Genomic DNA, 11,413 nt, shown 5'->3' with positions numbered 1-11,413 from the left:
GGGTGTCCTCCTGTTTAATTACTTTTGTGTTCAGTCCCGATCCTTGACAAGGAGGGAGATTATCTTCTCTATTTGGTAAGAAGAAAATCTTAGAACTTGGATGCCAACCAAGGTAGATTTCTCCATTAGGCAAAAAGTCAATGCCATGATACTTATGGATTAAAGGTCAACGTCTTTGCTGACTGCAACAGACCAGAGGTTCAAGAGTTCAACCATTTATGCCCAGTACCCATGTGCTACTTATACCACATCAGGTTATATAACACACATGGTAAGAGTCCTTTCTCATTCTCCTCCTACATCCTCCCCTTCTCCTGGCAAACTACGTAGATTGAGAACTAAAAGCCACAGGAAATATGGCATAAATCACTAGCACGTTACATGGTGCAGTAAACAATTATATCTCTGAGCAGATGAGCATGAATTCCTCCTTTCTTTCATCTTAGTGCCCTGGTGTTCTTTTAGGGAATTCCCTCTTCTCCACTGGGTACAGTGTGACAAGATCATTCATTAAGGGACCCAGCTGACACTAACCGTGGGGGGACTGTGGGAGGGAATATCATACTGACCCAATTAGACACCCCTCCCTGGAGCTTGACCCTGGAACCCCCATTTATTCTAGCAGCTACAACCTGATGATCCCAAAGTGGAGTTCCTGCTCTGTGAATTCCTTGAGGGCCCTCGGCCCTTTTCCCGCTCTGATCCTAATTTGCCAATATTCCTGCTCCTCCATATCCTTCCAACAAATCCTCTTTTTATCCAGATTCAGTTTCTGTTGCTTGCGTCCAAATAACCTTGACTGTTACACATCTCCATAGCACCGCCTTATAGACACTGCCTGTCGTAAACAGTATCGTGTGCGCTAGATCACATCTTCATACGTGGAAAGAAAAGGAAAACTAAACATTTCCCCCAGCTTCAGCATTTTGCCCAACTAAAGCTAAATATCATGTAAAACCAGCTGCTCCCCTAGGGCTTTTCTTAAATAGCACACTATCTGTGTTTTGTGTTTACTAATGCGGCTACTATCTTATGTTTTATGTCTATGCACACAGTGGACCCACTACTTAGCGGTCCTCTTGGGAAAGGACACCTCCTTCTTTGACGTACACTCTCATGAGAGCCACCCATATGTGAGGTCTGAGCTTGTTGTTTATTTGTTCTTCACTCTGGAAGGAAAAGAGTGGCATGAGAAAAAGAAAAGCGTATGGCATATTCCCTTGTAAATAACAGGGGAAGTTAAACACACACACACACACACACACACACACACACACCTTATACAGAACACCAAGAGATAAAGAATGGAAGCTAAAAAGGACTTACTACCTCTTGTTGGTTTAATTCACTTCAAAGAGCCTAAAGCTATGAAGTATCTCCAGGCAGGTAGATTTTTTTTTTTCTATCAAGATAACCATTGCCTTGTTATGAAGTCCAAACAAACCTCTAGAAACAGCCTTCTAGCAGTCTGCTCACTGCCATCTACCTCCGAGTTAGTAGGGACTTCACCCTAAATTCACCCCAAGTGAAACAAGAATTTGTGCTATGTGCCATAGCCAGAGACCAGGAAGTCCCTAAGTCTGCTGGGAGTGAGAGTCTAACCAGCACTCTATTCCTTTGTGCGTGTGTGTGTGTGTGTGTGTGTGTGTGTGAATGTTTATATTCATTTGGTGCTATTTCCTTCCTGCCGGAGAGTTGTCAAAGCCAAGAATTGATTTTATTAATTCAGTGTGATCTGTTTTTCATCTTTCTCCTCAAATCCTAAAACACCTGCTGTCAGTTTATATCTCCACTGCCACATAAAGGAAACTCTGGCCATATAAGGATGCAAGGAAGCCGTAACCACAATCTTAAAAAATAAGCCTCATTTTTACCTTCTTGAATATTTTTCTGCCTCATTCATGTACCTCCTGCAGAATTATAGCATAAGAGTAATGATCTTATGCTTCTTTCACCTCTAACACATTAAGTTTAAGCTGTACAAAATGAACTATGGTTGTCTTTATCTTTATACTACCAAAGAAACCCATAAAGATACAAAATGACAGCATCTGAAAAAAGCTAGCACTTCCAAACATACCTGTCATATCAAACAGCAGACAAAACAGAGAACCAGACTAGAATGGAAGCCAGCAGACAGAAGAATGAAATTGGGAGGAAAATCGGATATCTCTCATTTCTTTTTTTTTTTTTAATGTTTTATTTATTTCTAGGAGAGAGAGCGACAGAGTGAGCAGGGGAGGGTCAGAGGGAGAGGGAGTCACAGACTCTGAAACAGGCTCCAGGCTCTGAGCTGGCAGTCAGCAGAGAGCCCGACGCGGGGCTCGAACCCACGAACCGCGAGCTCATGACCTAAGCGAAAGTCGGACGCTTAACCGACTAAGCCACCCAGGCGCCCCGGATATCTCTCATTTCTTAAAAAGAACGGTTTTAATATTGTATGTTCCCATGTTCATCATAAAGGGAATTAGAACAATATGCCTTCACACACCAAAAATGGAGGGAAGGAAAAATCGGGAGGTGGAAATGACTGGAAAGGAAATCTGGAAAGATAGATCACAGAAATTCCCTGAGACAAAGGATGGAAATACGGGCTTCTCAGCAGCCAGTGCTGTTGCCACACGAACTGGTATGATTAGCATAGGTATTTACTTATGCCTCATTTTTTCACAGTCTTGGCCTCCGATCCTTTCCATTTTAGATAATTGGAATAAAGTCTGGGGTTGGAACACATCAAGAGACACAGCACATTGTGTATCCATTTTCATTATATCATTAAAAATTACAGAGCCTAGCAGCTGCTCATACTTTTCTTCAAGACAGAAACTATTACAGCTAAATCCTGCAAACAACTACCAAAAACAGCCAGATTCTTAAGGCAAAAGAGAAAATATTTAGTGGGAATTTGAGCTCTATGGATCAAAATCTCTCTCCTTATTTTTTTAGAGAAAACAAGAAACATCACGTGGAATAGCTGGATACATGTTGATGGACATATGGTGGCTTTTGGAAAAATAAGCATCTTTTACCCCGGCTCATTCCTTTCTAATGAGCGCCCTCCCCATCTATATTTATACCATGGGCATGAACTCACTTCTCTTTCTCTTTCCCAGTGTGCATAGCATTTATTTTAGAAGTTATAGTCTATGTATTGTAGCAAGACTAATTCAATATTCTATGTCAAAATGTGTACTATGCTGAACAGAATCGATATGTTCATATTTTACAGCTTGGCTTCTTTTAACTATTCAGTAACTAAACCTATTGTAAAAAAAAAAAAGCCATTTAATAACTCCTTGCATTTTATATTCCCTTCTTTTACCAGTTGTCACTGTATTCAATACTCTGATTACTCCATAAAACTGAAGTTATTTCCAGATGTATTTTTCCACCTATAAAAATATAAAATATGTAATACAGCTTTCTAAGTTTAGAGATACATAAAAACACATTAGCAAGACCTTGTAGCCTGTAGTAAAAGGCCCATACTTTGGAGTTGACTAGAACTGGCATCAAATTCAAACTTTATCACTTATGAAAACTATGTGACAAATTATTAAACTTCTCCAAGACTTTGTTGATTAATAATTAAAATAGGCAGGATCCCTTATATCCTAAGGCATTGCAAATCAAAGTCTTAAGTGAAAACGATGGAAGAACATGCTTCGTATCATGCCTAGCACAAAGTAAGTGCTCATGAAAGGGCCACAGTGGTGGCGGGTGGGCGACAATGGAAGTTCCATGGAGTCGTACCCAAAATACTGTACCCATTTCTATGCCTGGCCCCACCATTGACTGGGAATGCAGCCTTAGTTTTCTCATTGCAAAATGAAAGGGGTAGGGACTAGATGCTGGCTAGTCCTCTTGGGACTGACAGTCTTTGGATGTTTCATAAATGTGGATTATACTCTAGCACATTGTTTTGTACCACCTCCTCCACCCGGTCAAACTTTCCTGGGCTCTTCCAAGGGCCAGTATGCCATTTTTGGGGGTCTCAGTTCAATGTTACTACCAAGAAGCCTTCCTTGACCACCCTGCGTTAAGTAGTGATCTTCCACTCCCTCCTCACCATGCACACCCACTCTTCATCATATCCCTCTGATGTTTTTCCTTCATTGAGCTTTTTTATCATCTGCCTCCTCCCGCTGGTTGGCTAACTTCATGGACAACAGACATCTTTTTTGCTTTTTCACAATTTTGTTGCCAGTGCTAACAACAGTGCCTGGCATAGAAGTAGTTTCTCAATAAATATTTATTGAATGAATGAATAAATATCATACCCAGTTATAAACTCAACAGAAATGAGTGCACACGTCCACAAAATATTTCCACAAGAATGGACTTAGCACCTATACTCAAAATAGCCAAAACCCAGAAATAACCTAAATGTCCATCAGTCGGAGAATGGGTAAGCACACTGTTGGGATTCAAAAGCATAAGAGTAGTACCATAAGCAAATAAAGAGCAGGAGCCTCTTAACTGATATACATAGCACACATTACTGAACTCCTTCACTTCAGTCTGCATGCTTTCCTCTATGAATGTCCTTATAGATCACAGAATTATCGGCTTAAAGAAGCCTCAGCAGCATTGCTCCAACTTCCTCACCCACTGGAAGTCTCATGCTCCAAGTTACATGCAATTAGCAGAGTTAAGGCAAGCACCCAAGGTTCCTGATTCCTAACTCAGTGCTCTTTCCACTGTATTTGTCCCTCTTGCTACTCGATAAGGCAATACAACATGGTAGAAAGAGCACTAGAATCAAACCTCAGTCCCACCATGGACCAGCCAGGTGGCCTCAACCTCTCTCAGCCTGTCTACCTCCCTCTGTGTTACAGAGATGCAATAATACCCACCTCAGAGATTCTCTGTAAGGGTAAGTTCATGCAAGAGTGAATGCCATAGTAATCACTCAGTGTGCTATCTCCTTTAAAATAGTTTTAGGGCGCCTGGGTGGCTCAGTCAGTTAAGCATCCAACTTCAGCTCAGGTCATGATCTTGCGGTTGGTGATTTTGAGCCATGACAGCTCAGAATCTAGACCTGCTTTGAATTCTGTGTCTCCCTCTCTCTCTGCCCCTCCCCTACTCACATGTGCTATCTCTGTCTCTATCTCTTTCTCAAAAATAAACACTTTTAAAAGTTTCTAAATAAAATTCCACCTGACATTAATGAAGTAAGATAAGAGCTGAGTCACAAGTAACATGAAAGTCAGCTGCAACTTGAGATCAGAAAATTCCTTAACATTCCACTTGAAAGTGAAATGTGTTTAAATATCAGTTTTCATTTCCAAGAAAATCTCCCTGCTTCTTTTAAAAGCAAATGTCTTTTTGTAAGTTAGTAAATATATTTTAACTGAAGGAGCTGGTTTATTTCTTTCACAAAGCAATCTATTTACATTTTAAAAGTCATACTTGGTTACCTATAGATATTTGATATTTTGAAAGCTGTTGAAATTTCTAGTACCCTTATTTTCTGTACAAAGGTAAGTGGTCAAGTTTTAGACAAAACCACTGGAATCTTAATTTTATAGTTTTATCAAGATGTTTTAGCTTAAATGTTTCAAAAGCTGAAACTGTCCTGCTGAGATAAATATGTTGGTTAGTAGGGGATGGGAAAACGCTTCAAAAAAGCTGCCCAGGGGCGCCTGAGTGGCTCACTCCATTAAGCGCCAGACTTCAGCTCAGGTCATGATCTCACAGTTCATGGGTTCCAGCCCCACATAGGGTTCTGTGCTGACAGCTCCGAGCCTGGAGCCTGCTTCAGATTCTGTGTCTCCTTCTCTCTCTGCCTCTCCCTCACTCTCTCTCTCTCTCTCTCTCTCTCAAAACTAAATAAAAATTAGAAAAAAAGGCTGCCCAAGTAAAGCAGCTAACATATATGTAATTGTCATCTAAAAGGGTAAAAGGAAGTTGATGGCAGTGCCTCCCCTGACAAAATAAGATCAAATTTGTGACTGTACAAATGATCCTGTTTCTTTGTCTTGGCAAACTCTAGAGTCGTCTTATTTTTACTGAACAAAGCCTAAAGCCGACGGGCACACAGGTCATTCTCTGATGTTAAAACATCGGAAATGGCATTCATTATTATGTCACCCCTTTGAAGCCTCTAATGTGGCAGGGGTTGAAAGCGGACAGTCAAAATCCCCACGAGCCTGAAGAGCATCACCAGACAGGCATGGTCCTCTGCATGAACCACATCAGGACATTAAAACCAAGTGCTTTCCTTGTCAGAGGACAATTTCACAGTGGTGAAGGCTTTAGATTTCCTCTGTTGTTTCTGAAAGGAAATAGGAAATATACTATTTAGATTCTAAGGCAACTAAAATAGAGGCATTTTGTGGCAGATGGGATTTTTATGAGCTGTTTGTCACCATATACCAGTCTTGTTAAGAAGCAATCGTGTTCTGCTTCATTACACTAAGATAGCTCTGTTTAGGGTTCCACTCAGCTGTGAAATGATTTTAAAACTTCTGTAAGGAGTAGAGATGGGTTTTTTTTTTATATATAATAAAAGATTGTTAACAAAATATGTACTGAAACACCAAAAAGTGGTCAAACGCACTATTTTTTGTGTCGGGGAAATGGAGCTACGTTGAATCTCCTACTTAGGCTTAATCTGATCGTTTATACTAACAGAGAAAACTACATAATACTTCTATTTCTTCGCCTAAGAAAGGTAAGAGTTCTTTTTATGCTTTTACATAGTCTTCATGGCATATATCACGCAAATAAAAAGGGATGAGTGCTTGGGTGAGGAGCTATTTCAGCTTCAAATATGCAAAAGGAAAAACAAATTTAGCAAAGGCAAGAAATACATTTTTAATGGCTTTACCTTCCTCAAAACTAATCTACTTTTCCTACATGTCATAATCTCTTTTCATATTTGACCACTTCTTAAAGGATCGGCATTGGGGGCAGGAGAAGCCTAAGCGTGTTATTTTAAAGATCATAAATTTATCATGTCATGATTCCTGGCTCTCAGCCCCATTCAGTGCAATTCAGGGAATTCAGGAGGTCTTCGATCAAATCCTGCCCGACCACTTACTTATGTGACCTTAGGTACATTCATTAAACTTTCTGAGCCTCATTTCCTCATCTAGGGGAAAAAAAAAAAAAAAAAACGTGGTTAGTAACACAACCTTGCAATATCAGTTATCTATTGCCTCGATAATGCTGTGTAGCAAATGACCATAAAACCTCAATGGCAGACAATAATAAACATTTATTTTATTTTTAAATAAATGTTTAGTTGGCGTTTAGTTGGCTCAGAGTGAGCTCACTCAGGCTCGGCTGGGCACGTGCCTACAGTATGGCAGGCCTGTTCATGTGTGTGACGTGGCTCTGCTGAGGCTTGGCTTGCTAGTTGGCTGATCTAAGACGTCTCAGTCTGCACAAGAGGGCAATTTTGCCCTGTATCATGTGTCTCCATCCTTCAGCCACCTAGCCTGGGCTGGTTCTTGTGACACGGCAAAGGTGTTAGGAGAGAACAAAGCCAGTCGCACAAGATTTTTTTAAGCCCCTGGCTGCATCACATCTGCTCACCTCCAACTGGCCAAAACAAGTCACGTGGCCAAGAACAGAATTGGTGGAAGGGTGCTGCAGAGTTGCAGGGCAAAACGTGAAGAAGGACGCCATGTACACCATCAATCCACAACCTTGTTGATGTTCGTAAAGACAGAAACACCTTGTGAACCACTGTGAACCACTAGCATAGCCCCTGGCATGGGGTAGGCACTCAGTAAGTGTTCGCTTCCTTCCCTCCTAAATATGTCTAGTCTCTTTAAGACCCACCTCAATTAATCCTTTGAGATCTTTACTTGTCTGTTCAAAGGTCAAATGAAAATAATATTTATCATATAAAGAGCTTGGATTTTTCTCTCCCTCTCAAACCAGGGTACTCGCCCTGAGGGAGACAAGAAACCATGTGACACACCTTCATTAAATATTTTATGCAAAGATTAGAGAAAATAAATATGATTTTTATGCCAAAATACACGCAGATATCATATTGACTTCTTTGGGCTCCACTCGAAGGGGGTGGCACGTCATATGGTCACTCTGCTTCACTCCCTGGGGTGAGGTTACTTTGGAGGACACGTCTGACAACCTACAGAGATGAACTTTTACATATGAACTTGTTCTGTGAGAACAGATGTTCCCTATATACGTGTTGCTTCTGACACTTTCCTCCCCGCCAAATCTTGAGGCCAATTCTCAGTAAATGGAGCTCTGAAATGGGCCAAATAACAATAGAGGAAAAGAGCACCCATATTTATCTCGCAAGCAAATGAGGTTTGGCTAAGCAGGGGTAAGATTCTGGAGAGAGTCTAGATAACGGAAAGCAAGGAATGCTTTTTAGTAGAAGCAAGCTTAGCAATGAAGAGACGATGGACCCTCTTGTACTGGATGATGCTGTGGGATCTTCCACGGTCCCCAAGAAGCTGGAGAAAACAGCCCCTACACATCCCACTTCAGACACACCACTCAGGCTGGTCCTTGGCAAGGTCAGACCTTTCTGGCCTGGAAGTCAAATGTTCGGGCTTCAAATGCTCCATGACACCTGAGTCAAAAAAGTCCACCAAATCAGAAGTGAGGAGCAAGACCAAGCACTTCTGGAGATGGATAGAGCCCAAAGCAGCCCTTCCCCACTCACCTCTCTATCCTCTATCATTAACATGTTTCTAAATTCTGAAGTCTACTTCATCCTATCCCCTGCTAAATCTCAATGATGTAAATATTTTTCTTTACAATCTTTAAGAAAAACAGATGCACCAGGAAAAAGCCAAGCAACTTTGCCTATGCTTTGCCTGGATGCCAGAGTAAGTGGTTAACGCCACAGCTAGAATAAAAGGACAAAATAAACCTGAGGATGGGCACCTGGGTGGCTCAGTTGGTTAAGCGTCCGACTTTGGCTCAGGTCATGATCTCATGGTTTGTGGGTTCGAGCCCGGTGTTGGGCTCTGTGCTGACAGCTAGCTCAGAGCCTGGAGCCTGTTTCAGATTCTGTGTCTCCCTCTCTCGCTGACCCTCCCCTGCTCACGCTGTTTCTATCTCTCTCTCAAAAATAAATAAAACATTAAAAAAATTTTTTAATAAATAAATAAACCTGAGGAAAGCAGAAAGAAGGGATGAGATGACAAAAGCATAACCTAATCATAAAACCAGAAGCTAATATAGTTTATATCTGAATCTAAAACTACTCATTGAAAAGACAAGTGGAATAGAAACATGTATGCAATCCCAGAGGAAATCTGGCTTGCTGTCTATACTAATGAATCCAGCTCATCATGTATTAAATACCAATGCTCAATACACCTCCGAAAAACACTGGTAGCACAGAAGAGAAACATGACTTGGGGAATGAAAGAAGTTTATTGTTTATTACTAACAAAAGTATAAGTAGTACACTCAGAGATATTAGCATTCTCAGCAGATTATGAAGACAAAGGAACAATCAGGAACAAGAAAGCATTCTTGAAGATGAGAAAAACGTGGCCGCCAAAAAAACCCTTAAATCATATAACATGGTCTGATTTGTTAGTAGTATATACGTTTGCATATGGGGAGGTCTGAAGTTTGTAACCCAGACTGTTGACAGAAAATGGTCTTTGAGAACTGGAAAAGGATTGGGGGCCTGAGCAGTGGCTAAACTTTCACTGCTTAGTGTAGTGCTTAGGAACACAGATTCCAAAAGGGGACTAAGAGGTACAGGCTTCCAGTTATAAAATAAATAAGTCACAGAGATTAAAAGTATAGCATAAGGATATAGCCAATCATATTATAAGAGTGTATGGTGACAGATGGTGACCACATGTATCATGGTTGAGTACTGAGTAATGTATAGAACAGTTGAATGAATCTGTTCTGCACCTGAAGTTAATACAACATTCTATGTTAATTATACTTGAAATAAACACACACACACAAACACACACACACACACACACGCACAGATTCCACAGCAAATTGTCATGGTTCACATCCAGAGATGTGAACTTAACTTGCTGTGTATCCTTCAACATGTTACTTAATTTCTCTGTGCCTCTATTGTCTCATTCATAAATATGGGACTATTCATACTACTCAGTATGAATATTATTACTACTACTACTATACACACAACGAAATATTATTCAGCCATAGAAAAAGAAGGAAATTCTGCCATTTGCAACATGGTTGGAACTTGAAAATATGCTAAGTGCTCACATATAGGTGGAATCTAAAAAAACCAAACTCATGGAAACAGACTAGAATGGTGCTGGGAGAAATGGGGAGATATTGGTCAAAGAATACAAACTCCCAGTTATCAGATGAATAAGCTCTGGGGATCCAATGTCCAACATTGTAATTATAGTTAATACTGTATTGTATACTTGAAAGTCACTAAGAGAGTAAAAATTAAGTGTTCTCACCACACATGCACATGTGCGTGTGCACACACACACACGCACACACACACAAATTATGTGCCCAATAAAGGTGATAGCTACTGTTACGGCAGTAATCACTTTGCAATATGTAAATGTATCAAATCAATTCATTGTGCACCTGCAACTTATACAAAGTTATACATCAATTATATCTCAATAAACCTGGAGTGGCTATAGGTCCCTAAATTTTTTTTAATTTTTAATTTTTTTAATTCTTTCCACTCTATTTCCTTTAGCGAATCTTACCAGAGAGTGGACAAAAGAAAGAAATTGTTTGTTTTTATCCCTTCTTACTAGAATATTTAGAGAAGAGTTCAAAATCAAAAGTATAATATTTCCTTCTTGTGTGTCAGAAAGAATGAGAAATCTAGCTGACAGAATCCTAACGCTGATGTTTGGTTCTATCGTGACCACAGAAATAGTGCCTCTATAGAAACTGCACGTGTCTAGCACTTGGTTTAAACTGAAGGCCAAATGGGGACTGAAGGATCTTCTGTACATACCCTTCATTCAGGCCCTTATCACACGGAAGCAAGTTCACACCAAGTTCATACGTGCTACTAGATATTTTCCTCACTCTGTGCAAAGTTCTGGTAGTTCTGAGTAATTGCAGTTATGTAAATCTAGCACATTTGAAGTAAGCCAGGAGAGTTTGTGTTTAAAACAATAACTGGGGAAGCGGGGAGCCTGGGTGACTCAGTCAGTTAAGCAGCCGACTCTTGATTTCGGCTCAGGTCATGATCTCATGGCTTGTGAGTTTGAGCCCTGAGCCCAGGCTCCAGGCTCCGTGATGTCAGTGCAGAACCTGCTAGGGAATCTCTCTCTCTCTGCTCCTCCCCCTGCTCACACAGTCTCTCTTAAAAAATAAATAAGTAATCTTAAAAAAAATAAAGAAAATAAAATAATATTTTGGTGAGTATTTTTGAAAAGCAAATTAAGAACTCTTAACTTTCTTGGTTTATAAAGCCAGATTTCGATGTGGG

The 11,413-nt window shown here is 40.4% G+C and overlaps 1 long non-coding RNA gene across 4 annotated transcripts in view; it reads right to left on the bottom strand.

Moving 5' to 3' along the window:
• Nucleotides 1–11,413, bottom strand: part of LOC144226232 (uncharacterized) — a 42,372-nt gene that overhangs the window by 1,153 nt on the left and 29,806 nt on the right. For 2 of the 4 annotated variants that reach the window (XR_013333559.1, XR_013333562.1), the window contains 2 exons: nucleotides 7,046–7,096; nucleotides 4,287–6,277 (listed from right to left, as the gene is read on the bottom strand). The exons of 1 other annotated variant lie outside the window; for it this stretch is intronic. This is a non-coding gene — a long non-coding RNA (uncharacterized LOC144226232). Of the gene's footprint in view, nucleotides 1–4,286; nucleotides 6,278–7,045; nucleotides 7,097–11,413 lie in introns of those variants that run through there. One more of the 4 variants, XR_013333560.1, reaches the window with a different exon arrangement.

The sequence above is a fragment of the Crocuta crocuta genome, unplaced genomic scaffold (genome assembly GCF_008692635.1).
Source record: "Crocuta crocuta isolate KB4526 unplaced genomic scaffold, BGI_CrCroc_1.0 scaffold549, whole genome shotgun sequence".
Lineage (NCBI taxonomy): Eukaryota > Metazoa > Chordata > Mammalia > Carnivora > Hyaenidae > Crocuta > Crocuta crocuta.
This window is presented reverse-complemented; position numbering and strand designations above follow the sequence as displayed.